This window comes from Hyaena hyaena, unplaced genomic scaffold (assembly GCF_003009895.1).
Source record: "Hyaena hyaena isolate Hyena2069 unplaced genomic scaffold, ASM300989v1 scaffold_159, whole genome shotgun sequence".
NCBI classification, from domain to species: domain Eukaryota; kingdom Metazoa; phylum Chordata; class Mammalia; order Carnivora; family Hyaenidae; genus Hyaena; species Hyaena hyaena.
Window position 1 is genome coordinate 726320 of NW_024080791.1, and position 24608 is coordinate 750927.

The following is a 24608-nucleotide window of genomic DNA, read 5'->3' on the forward strand; positions in this document are numbered from 1 at the left end:
GTCACAAAGCATGAGTAATTCATGTTTCAGTTGATTTATGCTATTTATAAAGTGCCACATCAACTATTACTGAAGTTCATCTTTCGAATTCTGACAGCTCTGGTAAATAAAACACTCTCTGCCGTAAAGGAATTGCTGAGGTCTGTTTGGAAGAATTCTCGTTTGACCTTATTGTCCAGATGCAGTCAGCAATGCCTTTCCACGAGTTCACATTATAAGAAACTGCTCTTACCATGAAGACAAGGTGCATGTGTCTCGGACTTTGATATTTCAGTATATAAATAGTACGAAGTTGTTTCTCTTGTTTTATGTACCTGATCAATGTACTATTCCAGTGCTACAAATGCCGTGCTCCAAGACACAAAGTCTTCCTCTGAAAAAAAAAAGACACGCGTAATTGTGTTCGATCATTTGTAAAATCATGCTCACGTCAAGTAGGAAAATGCACGCCCATGGTGGCACCCAGTGAGTGCTGTATTGTCAGTTATGTTAGGAGAGGGCTTGTGTTTTGTTATCTGGTAAGAGGCAGGTGGTCCAGCAACCCCCTTAAACAACTGGGAGCTTAGTCTGCATGCCGAGCAGCTGCCTCCTCTCATTTTAACCGGCATTGCATCACAATGGACAATAGTCGCTTGTGTCACTTGTAACACACAGACCGGAAGTGGCCTTCTTCCCACACTATTCTGCAGGGTTTGAGCAGGTTATCTCCTTTGTTCACAATGAATACCATTTAGAGGCTCATCCTCTTCAAGTCTTTGCCTTTACCATACCTAGCATTGTTAACCACCCTTTAACTGTGCTAAGTGTTGTTAATACCAGAATACTTTCCCTTCTTCAGGCATTGTTACAGATCACTTGGAATTCTCTAACTTGGAACTTGGAACCCTGTTAAAGACATCCAGACTGTTCGCTGAGAATGAATAGACCAAACACTATGCATTAGGAATTATGGGGATGGCTAAGTGGCTCATCCTAGAGTTGAGCGTCCAACTCTTGATTTCAGCTCAGGTCATGATCTCACGGTTTGTGGGATCAAGCCCCATATGGGGCTCTGAGCTGACAGCGCGAAGCCTGCTTGGGATTCTCTCTCTCTCTGTCTCTGTCTCTCTCTCTCTCACCCAAAATAAATAAATAAACATTAAAAAGAAGAATTATATACTGTTTACCTGAGAGGTTACTATAAGGCAATAAACTTCAAAAGCTTCAGAAAATTGTTCTGGTATTCACTGATTAATCAATCCCTCTTCATAGGCTGTGGTGAAAGCCTTTGCCACCTGGAAATGCTTAGGTCTGCAACAGGCTCACATGGACATCTGACACTGCATGCTGACACCCCTATTGAATACCATTCCCGACGACTTCAAGATCAACTCTATAATCAGGGCTTCTGATATTAAACAAAGAAGTTGTCAAATCCTTTGTCTATATCTTCTCTACTTCAGTTTTTCATTCTTCATCAATGGTTTAAAAAGACCAGAACTGTGATAATTTATCTGAAGCTGTTTCCATGGGCAAAGTTCTGCCATTCTGTAAAAAACAAACAAACAAACAAAAACAGAAACAAAAACAAAACAAAAAACTACACTTTCCTTATTTATTTCATTTTAAGCCTTGGCCAGCTTTTAGGGGATGACCTCTCTTTGTCTGCAATTTTGTATAGTTGTTTTTTTTTTTTTTTATAAGTTCTAACGTAGCAGCTGTAGGAGTTTTATATCTCACTCTAGCTTTTGGCAAATTGAAAACAGAACAGCTTTCAGGCTTGATAGAAAATTAAAAAAAAAAAACTCAGTTTTTGAGATCCTCCATTTAATTTAATTTAATTTATTTTCTTTTTGAGATCATCCATTTTAGACTTACATATTTCCCTCCCCAACACTGTCCCACCTCAGGTGCCTTGAGCCTTATTGTTTAACCATTTGGTGATCATTTTCCCAAAGGTTGCCCATGCAGAGGCATAAAGTTCCAAAATTACTTAGATCATAAAGTTAGCCAAAACAACGAATTCTTTTGGCCTCTTAAGAACTCATAGGTATTATAGTCATGTGGACAGACACACAGAAAGAATTCACTTGAACAAAATTTGACCACTTGACCAAAAATTAGTGAGATCAGAACCTAGTTCGGTTACTACTGCTTATTCTTTAAAACAGAGAGACTCAAAACTGTAATTTGTCTCATGCTCTCCTCTCTTCTATTAGGTAAAAATCAACTGGCTGTCAATCAAGTCAAAGCTTTAAAACTTTCTAAGGAAAAATAAGCATTTGCAAAGTGAAATGAAACACAAATCACTTCAATAGCTTTGGTTTGTACTTCGAAAAGTGTCAAACTAAACTAATCACAGTAGGAACTGATGGAGTATTAGCTCTGGATTTCAAGTTATTATAATTTTTCAATGTCTGTCTCACATTTTTGGCTGTCTGTCAGACATAATTACCTTGGAAATCCCATCTTCGGTGTTAGTTCTCTGTTTAGGGCCTCAGGGAAGGAGCTATAAAAATGAATTAGTCCCATGAAAACAGAGTACTTATGGGTGTTTTCTGCGTGGTTTTTGGACTACGGAATAGATGTTCTATAACCTTGACTTGACAGGAGTGCAAGGTGGGAGATTCACAATGTCGGAGAAAGCGATGAATACAAACTCGCCAAGATGATTCTGCTTCCTTCCACCTATCCCAATCCTGACTCAAATGTCTCTAGGGAAACATGGATACTATTCTCAAATTATATGAAAAATCAATTTACTGACTTCTTCATTTGGAGATCTGTAACCTTTATTTTAGACAATTACAAAAAAGTAAAACAACAGTCTTCTTTCCTGTTGCATTTAGTGCTGCTTTTGTACTGCAGCTACTAAAATTTCTCACTTTCATAAGCAATGGTACCAGGAAGTGATCATTTTAATAATCCTTTGCAGCAATGGGGCAAAGTGGTTCAGATCAATGGTTCTTTCACAAAATTGACTCTTTCTTGTTGCATGACCTTGAGTAAGTTAATTAATCATTAAACCCCAGTCCTCTCATCTGTAAACTGAAAAAAAAAAAAATGATAAACTGAATTCATAGAAGTGAGGTTAAATGAATAAGGCATCCAGAGACTTAGCACAGTTCGTTTATACTATTTTTTACAAATATAAGTTATGAAATATGTTCATTCTAGTACAAGTTGTAGGATGCATTGTTTATTTTTTTTTAAAGATTTTGTTGAACTCATGGACACTTGTAAAACTTGTATTTTTTCATTGAATGGGTTTGCATTTATGATCTTAATTCTGTAAATTATAGAATCCAGGTTTCATATGGCAAATTAGCCAAAATAGTTATCCCATAGATATGTGGTGAAGCCTCTGCATCAAACTTCTGTGACCGCATTCTAATACAGACAGAAAATATGATGATAAGCAAGAAGAGTTATGAATGCTGACAGAAAAATGATCCCAGCTTTGTCCTGGGCCTCTAATCAAGAAAGTATCCATTAATAAGTTATTAAATATAAGAATGCCTGGGGTATGTTATACCAAATCTTTAGGAGATGCAGACCCACATCTAAATAAGCACCAATTTAGGTCAACTCATCGTGTGTATTGAATAGGTAGTATAAGTTGACAACATGCCAATATACCCTCAAATCCACTCACGTATTGGATGATTGCTCTGGTCCTGTGATTGGACTGGGCACATAAAACAGACATGCTGTAGGTTACAGTCCAGTATCAAGTGGAAGAGACAGATAATAAACAATATACGCTGTGAATTGTTATATGTACTGTGAAGAAAATAATCAGGGCACAATGTATTTGTATAAAGGGTAATTACCCACCATAAATAGCCCAAGAAAGGTTGTATGGGGAATTAACATTTAGGTTGAGATCTGAACAATGGAGGTGTCAGTTCTGTGTCTAATAGGGAAAGAAGGTATTATGGACTGAATGTTTGTGCCGCTCAAAAATGCATGTTGAAAGCTCTCCCCGGGATGGGATGGTGTTATGTGGTGGGGCCTTTAAGAGGTAATTAGGATCAGGTGAGGTCATTATGGTGGCATCCTCCTGAATAGGTTTAGTTCCCCTTTTAGAGTTACACGAAGGCTTGCTTCCCCTTTCTGCTCTCTACCGTAGAGCACACCGAGAAATCAGTGGTCTGCAGGATAGAAGAGGGTCCTCACCCGAACCCCACCATGGTGGCACCCTGATCTTGGACTTCCACGCTCCAGAACGGTGAGAAATGAAATTCTGTTGCTTATAAACCTCCTTGTTAGAGCAGCCCAGATCGACTAATACAGAAGGCTGTGTGCAAAGTGGTTTAGGGTACTGGTGAGAAGCCAGGCAGGAAACGGTTAAATAGAAATGCTCCTGAATTACTGCTTGCATAAAGAGGCTGTCTAATGATGCCCCTCAGGAAGTGTCACAGCGCTGCACTCTAAGACATGAGTGTCATTGCAGCTTCCAGTCAGAAAGGGACTTTTTTCACTAAAGAGGACACTTAGAAAGTGTAACCTTCCCCAGAGACCTGTAAAGAAGGCTGAGGCTGGATCTGACTTTTAGAAGGAGCTGCAGGGTGAACGTAGCCAACTGCCTACATTTTGCCCAGAATTTCAAAGGCAAGCAAAGCTCATTTCAATTAGTTAAAGGCTGTACTTTATTTAAGTTTACGGGGCTGGAGAATGGGCTAAAACAGCAAAAATATCCATCAGGGTGGTCTGTAAGAGTAAAATATTATGGAGGACACTTGTGTGCCCTCCAAGGTACAAAACTTGGATAATTGGGAAGAAAGAAGAAAATAAGTATTGCCAGCTTGTGAGAAGGAACCGAAAGTTAATGTCACTAATTCAATAAATATTTATTGTGTTACATCTGGGCACAAAGAAACACCAGGAAACAAAGATGTCTGCCCTCAAGGAACATAATTATACTGAGGGGCTGGGAGCATGAGGGGAGAAAAGACTGGCATCGAGCATTAAACACAGGTAAGTGACAGTATGTTAGGGAAAGACTAAAATTAGAAAATGAAAAAGAGTAGAAAGGAAGGTGGTGCTGGGGGAAGGGAGAAGGGACAATCACAATATTAAATAGTTGTTCAAGCCAGGCCTCATGGGAGAGGTGCCGTTTCAGCAAAAACTTGAAAAAGATGAAGGAATTGGTCAAGCAGATATTTGAGAGAAGAGAAAATTCTAGGAGTATGTAGCTCAAGTATTGTTGTAGGCACTTACACTCAAGTTTTTATGTAGTAGAATGACCATTTCCTTCATTTACATGATAGTTATACATATATTAAGGTACATTTGAAGCATGAGTTATCATTTGCAGGCAAATCTTTTTCAAAAACGCAAAGTTAAAAAAAAAAAAAAAAAAAAAACCTTCCAGAAGCCTTAGAGATGGATTTCCATGGCTTCTTGACGTTCACTAAGAACTACAAGCAAGATTCTGGATCCCAGAGTAGGCAAAACAAAGGAAGCAGCACCCCTTATGAAATCCTGCTTTGTAAAGGATCATTTCTGTCCTGGCATGTTTCACATTATATTAGGTAATTTAGAGGAAATAAATATGTCATGAGTAATTAAGAAGTAATTTAACCTCATATCCAGCTTTCACTTTTAACTTTGCAGCCACAGGTAAACTCTGCTTTCCCTAGTTCTAAGGCAAATGTTAAAAGCTTATGAGGCGGCCTGGAGGAGTCAAGAACAGCTTCCACACCACCTCTTCCTGCCATCCCAGTTGGGAGGGTTGTCTAAAGGGAAATGAAGAAAAATTTAGTACGTAAATTGCTTTTATTCTTGGAACAAGATATGTTACGTATCTTTCCTGCATAACAACAATTCAGTCAACCACTGATGCTTCAAAAAAGAGACGCCTAGGTTTTCTGAATGATGAGGTTTGGGGGAGAAGGGTGGGGAACTAAAACACAAATGTGATGTAATTATTCAAAGAGCCAGTCAAATCTTAAGGCAGCATTCATGGAAATACAGAATCCAGATCCTATAAGCAATAAACCCACAGAATTTCCCATCAGTCCTATGACACCTAACAAGGTTTATTTCTGAGCATCACATTGTAAAAGAGATGTTACGAAATAGCGAGGTTTGGGATCATGACATTAATGATGTCAGGGTACAGAAACTGCCATATGAGAAGTGGTTAATGACCACAGTTGAGACAAGACGAAGCAGAGCCTTCACATATTAGGAGGACTGTCATAATGGTTATCACGGTAGTTTTTAGTACATCCCATATGACAGAATGGGGCCCAGTGGCAGGCAGTTAAGAAGAAGTAGATTTGGGCACAGGCGAAGAAGAAACTTTCTGAAAATAGAACTTTCTAGGTAAGAAAATGGCTTATCAGCTTATGAACTTAATCTCTGGTTGTTTGAAGTATTCAAAAAGAATTTAGATGGTGAACTATAATCGGAATCCCCACATATAATGGAAGCCTGTTGTGTAGGCTTGACCTCTGAAGAATTTTCCTACCTTCACGTTCTTTGATTTTATGATGTATATAATGAAACAACAGCGAATCCAAAACCCCTTGTCTTCTGAATCATACATGTCATATAAAACTTAGTGTAAATTTAGGAAACTTGATTTATGCTTCTGTTGGTATTATCATCCAAGTTACCATGCATCAAACAAAAGCTCTTGAGTTGATATAATACTGCTTAGTGAGTTAACTTTCTTCAATGACAATGATAAAGTGGGTTGTTCTAGTTCCTGATTTATTATTTTCTATCTCCACACACATCCTTTTTGCCCCACTTTGTGATACCAGATTTAGGCTCTGCAGATCACATTTCTCCTTTGCTAGCTGGCTCAGTGTTGGGTTTTGCCAATAAGAGGGGACCAGAGAGAGCCTGCAGAGCAGGAAGAGGAGGGAGGATGTTTTCCTTGTCCAGTGTATTGTTCTCCAAGCTATGCATCAAGCCAGCATCGGGTAGCTTGTTCCTACTGTAGCCACAGCCTCTCGTCAGAGGTCTGAATTTCAGCCCTTCTTCTTGAAGTTCCTTTCGTTTTTTGCTTTCCCTTAACTTCTAGGAGTCCTTTCTACAGTTGCAATCTCAGAATGTTTACCTGTTTTACTAGTTAACTATCATAAATCTAGATGATAATTCTTTCTATTTATGTGTTCCTGTTCAAATCACTGCTGTGGTTCGTATCCCCTGATCGTACCCTAATACAAGACTTGACAACAAAAATGAGAGCAAAAACCAATTCAAAGCCTCTCATTATTGGTTTCTCCTAAAACTCACACAATAAACAGGAATGTTATTCTCCTTTTCCTGTTTATGGGGATGGGGTGGTGGTTGGGTGGAAATGCCTTTAAATATGTTCCACTGGACATCCGTTCTATTCTGACAGGAAAGCTTGATGAGTATCATATATATTCATGGCTGTACTACAGCCAACCTGACCATAGCCTCAGAGGACTGCTCAGAAATATATGAAGCCCTTATATGTAGAAGGCAAAAGCTTGACGTGATAATCAGTCATGTAAATCTCATGATAAAGAGAGAAATTGACATGTGTCACCCTAGCTTCTCAGGTGTCAGCTTTAACTACATCCGGTGATTAAGAAAAGGCTGCTGAAAACTCAGGGTCTCTTTTAAGACTGTGTATCAAAGGATATATCATGAATTTGGTAGAAAATATCATGTGCTCATTTTTGACTATACATGTATGCAAACTATAATTTCCCAATAGCCTTTACAGATCTCAATAAACCGTAGGTACTTGTAACTGACCAAGATTATGTGAAACAAGATAATAATCTCCAGAAATAAGTTATATGAAAGAAGAGATAAGAAATTTATTTTTTTAATTTAAGTACTCTCTACACCCAATGTGGAGCTTAAACTCATGACCTCAAGGTCATGATTCACATGCTCTTCTGAATGAGCCAGCCAGGTGCCTCTAGAAACTTTAAAAGTCAAATGTTCACTATCTCTGTCCTTCATCTGGCCTGTGAAAGAAAGACTGAGTTGCTTGACTAACACTTGTTTGTTGCGGTGATTTAGAGGGGGGGTGAGACAAAGGTGATAGGTATACATATAGAATTAAATAGGCTGGATAACTAGAGTGATTTTGCTCTGCAACAGAATGAAGCCTGGGGAGCAAAGACGGCAGCAAATAAAAGGCCCATTAAGAGTTAAGAGAGAGAATGAAAAGGTAGGGAAAGAGAAAAGTAGAGGTTGACATAAAAGATCAAGGAAAAATCTAACATATAGGAGAGTTGGAGGGTTTAGTGGGAAGGTGGGGAAAATTAAAATAAAGGTAGGGACTTAGGGGAAAGATATATAAGAAAAATTTAATATATTTTCCTGTATGATGCCTGTTTAATACTCCCCACAGTGCCCTCAATAAAATGCAATAAAGTTTTCCACTGCTTGTGAAGACTTTCTCTGTTTTAATTGAAGTGGCATATGTGTTTCTTTTGGATATGACAGGAGAAATGAGGCAAGCTTCAAAATGGCCCAGTTGTATTCAAGACTCAATTGAAGAAGAGAAAAACATTTCCACACTATGGCACACCTTTCTGTTACATGCTTTTGTTACGTATCAGTTTTCCATTTAAAAAAACATACAACTTGAAAAGGTAGCGAATAGCTATACCTCTTTGTAGTCGTATATTTGTTCCCTTCCTTCTGTCCCAGATTTCATCATATAATTCAAATGTATCCCTTACTATCCAATCAAAAATGTTAAAATAGTCTATACATAATAACTGGACCTATTTAAGATATCATCTGAGGTATAGGGTATAATGTTAAGTATGATTCTGTTATGAAATATCATAATCAGTGATTGGTGACATTATCTACATGGTCCAGATTATGCTCTTCAACAAAATGACAAATGCTCAAATGAAAAGGAAATACATCAAATATTCATTAGTTAATATATTTCATGCTTCCTAGTGCCATTCATTTTTTTCAGTACCTGGAACGAACATTTAATACCTGCCTAGGGGTCAGGGGACTAGAGCGGGGAGAATGAGATGAATATCACACAACCCTGGCATCAGTCTGGTGGGTGAGGATGGTTTAGATGTGGCACGGATAACTGCTGAGCCCTCATAACCACAAAAGGAGTGTCTGATATTTTATAAACTGAGGTCTTTCTGTTCTCTGTGGAAGAGAAACTGTACAGGCCCTTTGAAAGCCTTCACCTTTTATTATACAAAACTACTGCCTCTGAGGATTGTGAGTTCCACTTCCAGGACAGAAAAGCAGTCATACCACAGATAACAAGGAGAAACTATAGGCGGAGATTTTTTTAAGTTACCAGGGCTGAGACTAGGGTAAGGTGAAGGAGGCACAAAATTTCAAGGGTTCCAATAAACTCAGTAATCAAGAGAAATATTATTCTAGTACAGTATTTTTTAAATATAAAAACTAACGCAAAAACTCCACGATGAACATAATACTAAAATGCTTAATAAAAATAAGATCGGTATTACTGATGTGTTTTTTTCCTCTTACCTCTTGTTCTAATATGGATCGGCACAGCACAGTTACTGATCCTGTCCTTATTTGAAATTTTGACATTTTTCTTGTTGTGGATCTTTGCATGAACTAGTAACCAAGATTTAGAAGGAAGTGAGTTGTCTGGGTTCTGCCACGGAGGTAGTTGCCTAGGAGAAATGATGCCGAAAAATGAGTGGGGATCATCTCTGCCTCATCTAAACTAATCACAGTTATTCCCCTGGAAAGTGTCAAAACTGTGAATGTGAATGTTATCATTTCAACAGTGCCGAATGTTTCCTGACCATTAAGGTCAAGTAGCAGTTTCATGTCTTTGCCCAGCATTTGGTGCTTGGCCTTGTCTGGAATAATTCAAGTCTGGAACACTAAGCGATAAATTTGACAATTTGGGCCAAAACTGCTGCAAAGGGAATAATTACCTGCCATGCCACTAAGGAGAGCCTCCAAAGAGTAGAGAAAACATCTTTCAGAAATGACTTCTCAGGTTACCTGAGAGCGGTTCTATGGACTTTGGTAATAGGAATGCGGGATGCACTTTGAGATGCTTTGCCCAGATCCCTCTCAAGAAAGTCCTACTTCCAAGCCCTCGAGGATACAGTCAGTGGCTCCATGGTTGTAAGGAGCCACCTCTCCTGTGATCACGCCTTTCTCAAGAAGCCCACATCTGCTACCGAACAAGGCAAGAGTTGAAAGGCCCCAAAATTTCATCCAAGGCAGAAAAGTTGTGAAGGGCGATGGTCCCTTAATAGCTCCTGCTGGATTGGTCAAAGATTGGTTGGTCTGTATCAGTTCAATTTCTCCTTCTGCCCAGTCCTTCTTCCTCCCCATCCTCTTACATCTTGCACTCTAAAACCCATCTCCACATTTGCCTCCAGAAAACCTAGCCCAAGAGAGGCAAACCAGATTACATTTGTCTTTTTACAATTATTTGAACAACAGAAACACTTATGCAAAAAAAATAAAGAATAAATATACAAGTCTATTTGTAACATATCTCTTTGAGCACTCTCAATTTAGATCTGAATTATCACAGTTATAATTAGCGTGCATATGTGATTTTGGATTTAGATTTTTCTATTGATATTAACATACAATACCTTATAGCAAGTCTGTCTGCATATTTGTCTTTTGTAATGCCCTTGTGGTATTCCATGGTGAATTTCTTACCTGTCTCCAAATTTATGGCCTTAAATTGTTCCCTATTTTTTCACTGCTTAAAATAGTGCCGTTATAAATATTTTTGTACAAATTGCTTTCTTTCTTTTTTGATTAATTCCTTTGACAATTGCTTTCCTAGAGTTGGACCACAGTCTTGTGATGTCAGCACTGGGACCAGTTAGCAGAGGAGAAGAGAAGAATGAAGGAGAATGAGGACTTACATAACCACGAGTTTTTCCTTTCTCGTATGTAAAGGGCGTGTAGAAATGGAGTGTATATAAATCTAGAACAACCTGAAATTCCATCAGGTCCTGGATAATTTTGTTTTACCTATGAATTTCTTGAATAACTCCACTTTATACTACTTTGTACTTTGAATTGAATTATTTATTTGTAGCACCATTATCCAAAACCCAGTTCATAGAATATTAGTTCTCCATGACTACTTACCAGGAGAAAAAAAAAAAGCTCAGGAGATGAACAATTTAGAGAAATGTAACACACTAAATAATCTTCTTGAAGATTCTATAGAGGGTATATAAGGGCAGAATTCTTTCAGCAAAGAAATGTATTAAATCTATTTAATCTACCTATCCAGTACAATTAATATTAGAAGAAAAACAGTTTATGAAATAGTGTCATACATGGTGTCATTAAAAAGACACTTTTAGAAAAAAGTGTATTATACATACACAGATAGTATACATATAGCTTTCTTCCTAGAAAAGAAAGAAATTTATGCTATCACGTTAGTACCCTCCCTCCCCCCCAGCACCTACCATCCATCCAGGAAACTTTGAGATGTTTTACAAAGGCTTATGAAGTTACATTAAACATCTGTTAAAAATCACTTTTTTCATTGCTAGACATTTACATAATATAGTTTCAAAGAAAGATAACAGCTGAGGGGAGCTACAGAAAAAAATAGAACTTATGCTGAATTATTTTTTCTTGTACATATGAAGTTTCTCTGTGAGAATAAGAGCACTCAGCAGATGTACAGATCCATTATCTTTTTGCATGGCAATATGTTCCTCCTTTCAGAAAATTTGAGCAAGTTTGGAACATAAAATATTACAAATAGGCTGAGATGCAAAGCAGAGAAAATGAAAATGATTGGCAGAAAAACCATGGACCAATGATAAGAGATGAGACACAGGTGAGCTTTACTCGGGGCATTAACCACTGAAGTCTCCCATTTAGTGAGCCATCCAAATATATATTTATCTTCCTCAGTACTCGGAGTGTAGCAGATTTCCAGCACACGTATCCCCACGTACCCTCTGCATTAAAACCAAATGACAGTGGTTTTTGCATCCTGTCATCACAGCCTTGACTCTCTCAAGGCTCATGAGATCTTTCCATGACTCACATAACCTGTGTATTCACAAACAGGTATTTGTAAACGTACATTTGATGATAAGTATTAAAGCTAGAAGGTGTAAGTCCTGAATCAGTCTACTTAATTGTCACTTGGCACAGCCACCACCAGCTGCGCTATTGCTCACCGGACTCCACGGACTTCAGAATGCCCATCCTCCTTAGAAATTCCAAATTGTATTTCTCTCTGTATTTTTAGACATTCATAAAGCTATTATTCAACAAAAGTTTTTAACAATCAAGATTGACCCATCATTTTACAGTTGAGAAAACTGAGAGTCAGAAAGTTGAAAGTTTTGCCCAGATTCAGAAAAATAAATTTTGTATAATTTGTGTGCAAATAGTGTCCCTTAGCTCCTACCACAATTTTTTTTCACCGCATTATTCTAGGAAACTTTGGAAGTGTAGTTAAAACAATATTGCATTATGGTTAAAAAGCACAAGTTCTGGAATCAGAAAGACCAGGGTAACAAAAGGAGTATTATTTAACTTAAGTGTATTTTTCAGTAAAATAATAATATTCTGTATGATACAGTATTGTTGTGAGTTTTAAATGACATAGAAGATAGTTAAGCGCCAAAAAAAAATATGAGCTATTGTCATGATTACATATGTAAGTAATCCATTTTCTGTGTATTACCACAGTCTTCAAAACCTGTAGATTGATTTTTATCAAATGTGGAGGTTAGGCTCATGTAAATTGTAAGCCAGGTGTCATATCCAAAATTTATGCTGACTGCTGCTTCCGGGAGGATGAGTAGGGGTGCTTTTCCTCACTTCTCCCATTAGGCACGACTAAAAGTCCTGGAAATTATACATATGGAGATTTTGCAAGGTGGATCAAAGATGGCAAGAAGACTGGGGAGCTTAGAACCCGAAGAACTATACCGTGAGTTCCCTGGACTCTCTTCTCACCTCATACATCCCAGACTGCGTACTGAAGAAGCCCAAACCCCAAAAACACTAATGACACAGAGATAAGAAATAAAGCCTTAAGAAAAGCCTGTTCTCCCCTGTGAATGAACCAGGAAAGGGACACCCTAGCATGACACACAACTTTTAGACAATAGTTCATTCTACTCCAGTCAAATGCACAGAAGGGATGCCTGGGTGGCTCAGTTGTTTAAGTATCTGGCTCTTGACTTTAGATCAGGTCATGATCTCATGGTTTGTGGGTTCAAACCCCGTATCAGACTCTGTACTGACAGTGTGGAGCCTGCTTGGGATCCTCTCTCTCCCTCTCACTCTCTCTTTCTTCCCCTCCCCCATGCAAGTACACTGTCTGTCTCTCTCTCTCAAAGTAAATAAACTTCTTAAAAAACATAGAAAATACTGCAGCCCTGCACCCACAAGCAAAGATACAGTAGAGATCCTATGCTTTCACCCTTGCTCCGCTATAGGAAGTGCTACACTCTCTCCCCACCTCCAGGGTGGTGTCTGAGAAGGCAGAGTGGGAAACTGAGACTTTCACCTCTACCAGGTGGTAAAGAGGACCACCTCCATGGTATCATGTGAGACCATGGTTCCGGGCAAGGGAGGCTTGGACTCCCACCCCACCCAGAGGTAGTAAGCACTCCTTTTACTTCCCACCTGCATGGGGGTCGGAGAAGGCTTACTGGTGAGTCAGGACTTTCACCACTGCTCAGTGGTAAGGAGACAGCCCAGTGGTGCTGGTGGAGACAATGTGGAAAGCCATAAGGAGATGTAGCCTCCCTATCCCAAACAGTATGGTATCGCCAGATGCCTAGTGGGGAAGTGATTTTTGACCAAAGTGCGAAAGCAGTTCAATGGAGAAAGAACAGGTTTTTCAACAAATGACGGGAGAGCAGTTGAATATCCATAGGCAAGACAATATAAGCCTCTAAACCTCAAACCTTTTACAAAAATGAATCCAACTCATATATTTAATATAAAATATAAAACATATAAGACTTGTAGAAGATGACATAGGAGAAAATTTGAGGGAACTGAGGCTTAATGAAGAGTTTATAGACATGACACCAAAAATGTAATCCATGAAAGTGAAAAACAGTAAATCGAGCTCATCAAAATTAAAAATTTTCATTTTGTGAAAGATCCTGTTGAGAGGATGAAAAGACAAGCTACAGAGTAAGGGAAAATATTTGCAAACATATCTGACAAAGCACTCATCTGAAACTTGCAAAACTGAACTGTAAAAACAAATAATCCAATTAGACAATGGGCAAAAAACATTAAGAGACATTTCACTGAAAAAAATATATGGATGGCAAGTAAACATGTGAAAAAATGTTCAGCATCACTAGCTATTAGGAAAATGCAAATTAAAGCCATGATGAGATATCACTGTAAACCTCTCAGCATGATAAAATATAAAAATAGCGACAATCCTCAATGCTAGCAAGAATATAAAGATGCTTGATCCGTTATACATTGCTGGAAGGACTATAAATGGCACAGCCAATCTGGAAAACAATTTGACAGTTTCTCAAAACAATTAAACATATACTTAGCACACAATCCAGCAATTGCACTCTTGGGCATTTATCTCAGAGAAATGAAACATTATTGTAACAGCTTTATTGTAATAGCCCAAAACTGGAAATGTAATACCGCTCAGTAAAAAAACGAATGAACTATTGATATACACGACTTGGATAGATCTCAAGGACATTATGCTAAGTGAAAAAAAAAAAAACAATTTTCAAGAGGACATATATGCTGTAAGTCGATTTATATAGCATTCTTGAATTGACAAAATTATAGAGAGGGAAACAGAGTAATGGTTGCCAGGGATTAGGGATGGCTGGATGGAGGGAATGGGGTGTGGCTATAAAGGGGTAGCAGGAAGGCGATCATGGGGATGGAATAGTTCTCCATCTTGATAGTACTGATGGTTACAGGAGCCGACAAATGAGAGAATATCGACTTATACACATACATCGTGTCAAAATGCAATTCCTGTCACTGATATTGTATTATAATTATGTAAGATGGACCCATTGGGGGGAATCTGAGTGAAGGGTACGTGGGTCCTCTGTGTACTACCTTTGTGACTTCCTGTGGGTCTATAATTATTTCAAAATAAAGTTTGTTTCATTTTAATTTCATGTTGGAAGCATTTTGGGGGAGCAAAAGAGACTTGTAGTCAGAGGAGCCATGGATGGCCAAAGGCAGTTGACTGCAAAGTGCAACGCAAAGGAAGGTTGTCCACCAGCTGAGAAGAAAGGCTGTGTACAGAGAGATTTTTGTAGCAGAGAAAACGATCATTCCGTTCCCGTATGAATTCAAGTACATTAATGTGTTTTAACCCTTGACTGCAGGTTAGAACTAAGTGAAAGGGTTTTTTTGTTTTTTGTTTGTTTTGTTTTTTTTTTTTTTTTACTCTTTAACGTTTTATTTATTTCTGAGAGAGAGAGAGAGACAGCGTGAGCAGGGGAGGGTCAGAGAGAGAGGGAGACACAGAATCTGAGACAGGCTCCAAGCTCTGAGCTAGCTGTCAGCACAGAGTCTGATGCAGGGCTCAAACCCATGAACTGTGAGATCATGACCTGAGCTGAAGTCAGATGCTTAACCGACTGAGCCACGCAGGTGCCCAAGATTTTTAAATGCTCAATGTCCAGCCGTGTCTCCAGGGATTCTCTTTTGAGCTAGGATGATCATAATTATCCTAGATGATTCTCAAGTGTAGTCTGGACTCAGGAACACCATATTACACCAAGGAATGTAGCATTATTTCAGTGTCTGAAATTTGACACTATTTTGAGCCCTGTAAAAGAAAAGTAAACCCAAAGATTTATATTATTCTGATGGTGAGTTTATGTCAAGACTAGTTACTGAGCCGCTGGACTGCCTACATCTTAATGGAGCTCAAAAAGAACATAGGTGTTTTTCCATGTGCTCTGTTAAAACAAGAAATCAATATTTTATCTCTTGAATGTGAGTGATTTTCTCAAATAATCTTTTTATTGTTTCATGGCCATGAATAAGATACAAGAAAAACGTGCTTTAAATTTCAGGAATTAATTGTGATACACTGCTTCTAGAAGGGGCAATTCTATAGTGTGTAAACCAAGGTAAATAGCAGCAGGGACCCTATCATATTGCCCAGGAGAACTGAATGACAAATGTTTTCTATAAAAGGATTTGACACAAGTTTACAAATTAAAAATTAGTAAGCTTTATATTGATTACTATAATTATGGAAGGTTCTCAAGATTCCATATTACTTTTTTTAATATTTATTTATTGTTTGAGAGAGGAAGAGAGAGCACAAACAGGGGAGGGGCAGAGAGAGGGAGAAACAGAAGCTAAAGCAGGCTCCACGCTCTGAGCTGTCAGTACAGCTCAGATGTGGGGATCAGACCTACAAACCACAAGATCATGACCTGAGCTGACTTAACCGACTGAGCCACCCTGGTGCCCTTAAAGATATATTTTATTTCCATTTCTAGCCTCTCCATTAAAGGGCTGTGGTGCTGCTAAATCCTTAAGCCTTAGATTCACTATTCCACACACTGAAGAAATGCAGAGGGCCACAAGGATATCTGGAAGAATTTCAAAATATCTATAGCATGTCATACTCATTGGGAAGTAAGAACATGCTATTAAACAGTGTAAGAAAAAATGTCTTATGTAAATATTTTTTAGACTTCACAAAGACAAAATTGTACAAGAGTTCTAAATAATAATTGCAAATAAGACTTCATGAATGATTTGTAAGAACAACTGAATAATAGTCTAAGAACTAGCTATGTCCTAAATATTGAAAATAATAAGTAACATTTTATTGAGATAATTTTAGTATTACCCATAAATTATAACTTTTTAATTAAAAATATTTTTAATTTACAAATGTTGGGGGCTTGCCTTATTTTACATGTTTAACTATGTAACTAATTTCTATTTTCAAACATACTAATTCCTTGTCTCTGAGAAAATTACTGTTAAAACTCCACATTTAGGCAAACCATGAGAGATTCTTGAATGCCGAGAACAAACTGAGGGCTGATGGGGCTGGGGTGATGGGGTGATGGGCATGGAGGAGGGCTTGTGGGGATGAGCACTGGGTGTTATATGGAAACCAACTTGACAATAAACTATTTAAAAAAAGAAATATACAACCATAAAAAATATCAACATTTAAAGTGCAAATACAAACTTGGTGGTTCCTCGATATCCATCATTATCTATACTGCAGCTGTATTTTTTTTTTTTTGAAGTCAAGATATCTACTTCAAAGTATACCTGTAGAGCTGCCCTTATATATACAAGTAATAGGCAATGTGATTTTCTTGGCTTGTCTGTTTATACCCCTCTTCTTCCCAAACAAAATTATAATGCCCTATTATAAATAGCTACACCATAACATGAAACAGTCACAGAAATAGAGATCAATAAAAAATGAGTGTGGGAAAAATAAGTCAAAGCTCAAAGTGAGGCTAGAATGCATACGGCTCAATGTACTTGCCAGAGAAGGGCTACAAATTTAGCTGATGGGAAAAATAGGATTGGTTAATAATACATGGGACCCAAATGCCAGAGATGTAGCTATTCCTGGTGCTGATACCTGGTGCCAAGACATCTCTCCCATGTATCATCAGAAAGTGGACCCTCTTTGATATACTAAATAGCATCATCAAAAACACATCTATACCTCCACACTCGTAGTGTCAGAGGCCTTTCCTCACAATATCTCCTTAGGCTGGCAGATGCTGTAGCATCAAAGTTAAGGAAAACTAATTCTACAAGAGCCAAAAAAATATGTAGAACAGAAGCCCAGTTCCCTAATGGCAAGATATATCAAGATTTGGAACCTAGCCACTTAGATAGTGGCTCCATCTGAATTCACAGTTTTGAAGTTAACTAGAGGAAAGAATGACCAATAAAGCCAAATGCCCAACTACCATTTATTTTCAAATAAACTAAAGGCGGAAATACTCTTTAAGACTTATATGCTACCTAATTTCTTCAATATTGTTTTAATATGTGGTAGAGATTATGACATAAGATATAAAAAAAGAGAAATTACTAATAGGGAGTTGGATTTTGAAAATAAGAGAAAACGAAAGTTTTGGGTAATGAAAAAGAAACAACTCCTTTCATATATTGGTATTGGGTATTTCATATCAAATTTGGTGCCAAGAATAAAAGAAGAAAAGCCAATGAGTACTAATTAAATTGTACAGCAGCACTAAAAGAGATGCAATGAAATAGAAAAGGCCCACATTTCTTTTAACTGGATGTTCAAGGTTAAAACCAAATTATCTATTTGTATTTCCCTGATGAGGAGGGATGCCGAGCATCGTTTCATGTGTCTGTTGGCCATCTGGATGTCCTCTTTGGAGAAGTGTCTGTTCATATCTTCTGCCCATTTCTTCACTGGGTTGTTTGCTTTTTGGGTGTGGAGTCTGGTGCGTTCCTTATAGATTTTGGATATTAACCCTTTATCTGATATGTCATTTGCAACTATCTTTTCCCATTCCGTTGGTTGCCTATTAGATTTGTGGGTTGTTTCCTTTGCTGTGCAGAAGCTTTTAATCTTGATGAGGTCCCAATCGTTTATTTTTGCTTTTGGGGATGTGTCAAGTAAGAAGTTGCTGCGGTGGAGGTCAAGGAGGCTGTTTCCTGCTTTCTCCTCTAGGGTGTTGATAGTTTCCTGTCTCACGTTCAGATCCTTTATCCATTTTGAGTTTATTTTTGTGCATGGTGTGAGAAAATGATCTAGTTTCATTCTTCTGCATGTTGCTGTCCAGTTCTCCCAACACCATCTGTTAAAGAGGCTGTCTTTTTTCTCTTGGATATTCTTTCCTGCTTTGTCCAAGATTAGTTGGCTGTATACGTTTGGGTCCACTTCTGAGTTCTCGATTCTGTTCCATCGGTCTGTGTGTCTGTTTTTGTGCCAATACCATACTGTCTTGATGATGACAGCTTTGTAGTAGAGGCTAAAGTCTGGGATGGTGATACCTCCCATTTTGGTTTTATTTTTCAGTATTACTTTGGCTATTCGGGGTCTTTTGTGGTTCCATACAAATTTTAGGATAGTTTGCTCTAGCTTTGAGAAGTATGCTGGTGCAATTTTGATTGGAATTGCATTGAATGTGTAGATAGCTTTGGGTAGTAATGACATTTTAACTATATTTATTCTTCCTGTCCATGAGCATGGAATGTTTTTCCATTTCTTTGTGTCGTCTTCAATTTCCTTCATAAGTCTTCTATAGTTTTCATCATACAGATCTTTTGTATCCTTGGTTAGGTTTATTCCTAGGTATTTTATGTTCTTTTGTGCAATTGTGAATGGGATCAGTTTCTTGATTTCTCTTTCTGTTGCTTCATTGTTGGTGTATAAAAAGGCAACCGATTTCTGTACGTTGATTTTGTACCCTGCAACTTGGCTGAGTTCTTGGATCAGTTCTAGTAGTCTTCTGGAGGAATCAGTCGGGTTTCCGATGTAGAGTATCGTGTCATCTGTGAAGAGTGAAAGTTTGACATCCTCTTTGCCAATTCTGATGCCTTTGATATCCTTTTGTTGTCTGATGGCTGATGCTAGGACTTCCAGCACTATGTTAAACAACAGTGGTGAGAGTGGACATCCCTGTCGTGTTCCTGATCTCAGGGGGAAAGCTCTCAGTTTTTCCCCGTTGAGGATGATGTTAGCTGAAGGCTTCTCATAGATGGCTTTGATGATATTTAAGTAGGTTCCTTCTATTCCCGACTTTCTCTAGAGTCTTTATTAAGAAGGGATGCTGTATTTTGTCAAATGCTTTTTCTGCATCAATTGACAGGATCCTATGGTTTTTATCTTTTCTTTTATTGATGTGATGTATCACATTGATTGATTTGCGAATGTTGAACCAGCCCTGTAACCCAGCAATGAATCCCACTTGATCTTGGTGGATGATTCTTTTGATATGCTGCTGGATTCGATTTGCAAGCAAAACCACACTGAAATACCACCTCACGTCAGTCAGAGTGGCTAAAATGAGCAAATCAGAGACCTCTAGATGCTGGCGAGGATGTGGAGAAACGGACACCCTCCTACACTGTTGGTGGGAATGCAAACTGGTGCAGCCCCTCTGGAAAACAGTGTGGAGGTTCCTCAGGAAACTAACAGTAGAACTCCCCTATGACCCAGCAATAGCACTGCTAGGAATTTACCCAAGGGATACAGAAATGCTGAGGCATAGGAGCACATGGACCCCAATGTTCATAGCAACACTCTCCACAATAGCTAAAACATGCAAAGAGCCTAAGTGTCCATCAATGGACGAATGGATCAAGAAGATGTGGTTTATCTATACCATGGAATACTACATGGCAATGAGAAACAATGAAATCTGGCCATGTGTAGCAACATGGATGGACCTTGAGGGTGTTATGCTGAGCGAAATAAGTCAGGCAGAGAAGGACAAATATCATATGTTTGCACGTATAGGAGGATTAGGAGGAACTTAACTGAAGACCATGGGGGAGAAGAAGGGGGGAAATGGTGGGGGAACGGTACAGAGGCAAACCATGAGAGACTCTTGAATGCTGTGAAACAAACTGAGGACTGATGGATGTCGGGGGCAGGGGGGAAGTGGGCATGGAGGAGGGCACTTGTGGGGATGAGCACTGGGTGTTATATGGAAACCAATTTGACAATTAACTATTTGTAAAAAAAAATAAAAATTAAAATTAGAAAAAAAACCAAATTATCTAAAAAAGCAGGGATGGATATTCATAAACACATACTAAAATATCTATACATAGACTACCAGTGATTAATACTCTGTGCTGTTCCCATGTCTTGGTCTACTTCTTTTATCAGAACCTGGAGAACTGATTGGATAGTGGAGGGAAGACAACCTTAGCTCAATTTACATAATCTACTTGTCTAATTTTGTGAATAGACCCTAGGAGATCTTTAGGTATTACATTGAAAACTAGGTATTTCCTTTCAGAACTTACTGCCAAGAAAATCAAGACTTGAGCACTAGCCAAACAAAAAATTACAAAGGAATCTATAGGTAAATCCGAAGATTAATTCATGTCAAACCAATTAAATCAGATGTCAATAGTGTCCAAGAAAAATCGCTGGGGCATATAATGGACTTGACTCAAAATTTAAGGAGCGAAGGTAAAAAAAAAAAATTGTCCTTGCTTTTGGCTGTGAATGAATGGAAGGAAGTTGAGGGGAAAATAGGAAGCAAGGTAAAGCAAGGCAGCATGGAGATGAGAGACGGTTTCCTACCAGTTTTCTATGCACAAGCTAGCTACCAATTGGCCTTTATCTTGTGTAGTTGTTTATAAGTCATGAACCAGCCTTTGTGTAACAAGACAGGAAAGAAAGGCACATTTGGGGACTGAGAGAAGAAATTAGCAAGATATACAAAAGGAGTATTTTCAGGATTATCTAGAGACAGAGACACCGAAATATGCCTTAAACTGTAGAAATGTATAGTTCCCAAATGGAGAAGTTCTTGAAATGCTGAATAAAAACAGATGTGGAGAGATAGCTCCCAAACTGGCAAAGGCACCCAGAAACCACCAGAAAAGGAAAGAGCCCAAGAAAGAGATAAGGAAAATGAGGTGCAGAAGTCTATCAGGTAGAAATAAAGGGCCAGAAGGAGGAAATCAGACAAGAATTTACCTTGAACTGGCTGGTTGGCACTAACTGACTATTTGAGGGACCAAATCTCTGGCAAGCTCCCCCTCTGTTACAGCTTCTACCCGAGTAGGAACAGGGTAGAAACCCACAAGGCAAATTTAAATATGGCAAGTGGATTGTGTATCCATGTTATAACGCTGTTGAATTTAGAATAAATTTTGTATAGAAGAATCATCTTGGACCCTCTCCTTGAATTTTTACTTCATGAAATACAGAAAACCCACATCTAGAACACTCTCAATTATAAGGCAATCTCTTAAGTGGATCCTGAAGATATTATCATAATTAAGTCCTAGGGTTTATTTTAAGGCAAAATCCTGATAACGAGAACCCTTCTCATAAAAGAACTATCTCTGTAGATAAACTCCAGAAGCATTACTGAAAACTTCCTGTATATGGGAATATCAGGATATGAGGCTACTAACAAGAGAATTTTCCTTTGCCTTGCAGATCATAAAATTTGAATGAAGTGTTGACTAGAGGAAAAGCACACATGAACAAGTACAATATGATGAGATGCTGGGAACAGAAAAAGTGAAAAAGGTAAGTAATCACCTATACCTGCTTCTGTTCATAGCAAAGACTGAAAACACGTTCAAGGAAGAAAGTAAGTTGGTAAGAGCAAGGTGAATCATTGGCTGGAATTAAATTTGAACTAGGCCTTGAACTGTTGGTCTTTTGGAAAAGTGACTGACAGGTACTTAATTCGGAAGAAACTCCCTGAGGAAAGGTTTAAAAGAGGGGATGTAAAAGATGCATGTAAGGGACAGTAATCAAGAGGGAATAGAAAAGATGCATAGAGGAATAGAAAGATGACCTTGGGCAGCAATGAAGTAAACTGTTGATGGAAAGAGCCTGAAAAATAAACTTACAGGAACCAAGAAAGTGAAATGATGAAAACAGTATTTACAGTTTGTTTCTTTTGTTAAAGAGTCACCTAGGATTACTGGCGACGAATGCCTGCTAGCAAGTGAAGAAGCAATACCTAGAAGATCTTTGGAGCCTCCCAAAACTACTGTTCTCACACTGCAGAGGAAGCAGCCAATTAAACACACACACAAGAAATGTACGTATGCGTATGCATATTGTTGTTATCATTGTCTTTTGGAGGAAGTATTTTACACCCAGTAAGTTTCCTCTGGGAAAAATACTGCTTACATCATAGTAAATGTGGAGTGGAATATGTTTACTCAGGACTTTTTTTTTTTGAGATTCTCATTTCATATTTTTAATTAAGACAGAATTTAGAGACTAGGGGTGTTATTAAAATATTGCTTTACGTTGCTGGAAGAACACCCTACCGCTATTATGATAACTCCAACTGCTGATTGGTCTTATTTAACCATAAAGATCTAATATCTCAAAAGAAATACAGAGAACAAACTGATGGTTGCCAGAAGGGAGGGAGTAGGCAAATGGGCAAAATGGGTGGAGGGGAGTGGGAGATACAGCTTCCGGTTATGGAATGAATAAAACACAGGGATATAAAGGTACAGCATAGGGGATATGGCCAATGGTGTTGTAATAGCATTGTATGGTGATGGATGGTAGCTACAGTTGTGGTGAGCATAGCGTAACATATAGAGTTGTAAAATCACTATGTTATACATCTGAAACTAATGTAACATTGTGTGTCAACCGTACCTCAATTAAAAAAAAAAAAAGCCTCAAATGTTTTTTTTAAAAAAAGGAGGGGGGAAAGGGAGAGAGAGAGAGAAAATTATCTTAAAGTTTGGATCAGAAAAATACTATTGTCCTGAAATTAAATTGCAGAATATCTTACTAGAGGATGAACTTAACACTCTATTCAACTTTTTTTTTTTTACTACTATACTATCAAAGTAATAATGACCGCGTATTTAGCAATTCACAGTGTGAAAGGTGCTGAGTAACATCCTTTAAAAAATAGCAAATGACACTGTCCTCAGATGCAGAAATCTGTAGAAATGCTATGTAAATATTTGAGGTCAGAATTTGGTTTGAAGTGTTTAGAAAAAGGGATGAGATATTTAAATGAGAAAAATGGCTTAGAGGCTTAATGGAAACAGATGGATAGCAATTAGAGGGAAAGCTAAGCTGGGATCCCTACTGCAAATACTTCCCGGCTGGAGAAGAGCTGATGATCGCAGACCCAGGATCGGAGGACTGAGAAAGGAGAAGGAGGAATTGCTTACTCCAGCTCTTGTTCAACCTTTCCTTGTAAGTAAAAAAAAAAAAGAAAAAAAAAATTAAAGAAATGTGTGGTAGAAAAATAGTTAGGCTTTGCTACCAAATGAACACCAACTAGAAGCCATAGGGTCTATATCATTTATTCTTTCTTTCCTGCTTTCCACTCCTGTCCCTCTCCTTGTCTTCTTCCTTCTCTCTGTTCACTTCTCAGAAAGAGTCAGGATGTGTTTTACAGCTTTGCCATTTTCTTCACTGACAAAGAAAGGGCCAGAGACTTCCTCAAAATGGCAATCTTGAGTTAATATAGTAAAGGAGAGAGGGGAGAAGCCTATATCTAATAGGATGAGACGGATGGGGGCTGGCTACAAAAATTTCTTTTTTCCATGTTCAGGAAGTCTAGAAAAACTGGAGGAAGCAGGGGAGGAAGGGACTAGCATGGCTTAGAGGTTTCCCATGTACACTTTCACAAGCAACTGGCTGTAAATTCCCAGCCTGGGGAATCACTTTTAATTGGCGTGAGGGTGGTGGATGGGGGATAGGTTGGAACTATTGTCTTGTTAATATTTCTTGGTTTATTCTGATTATATTGAATAATATTGCATGGTGACATTCAAAATATACGGTGCTAATGGTTTTAATTTGCTGTTTCCTTTTTGGGGCTACCGCTTAACTAGCCTGGAGCATTAGTATTTTGACAGGAAATGCTGGGCGTTCTTGTAAACGCTCACCTTCAAAATCTTCAGACATGGATCTTGACCATTAAAAACCTAATTGAAATCATGTTGTGTCAAATAAGATGAATAGTACA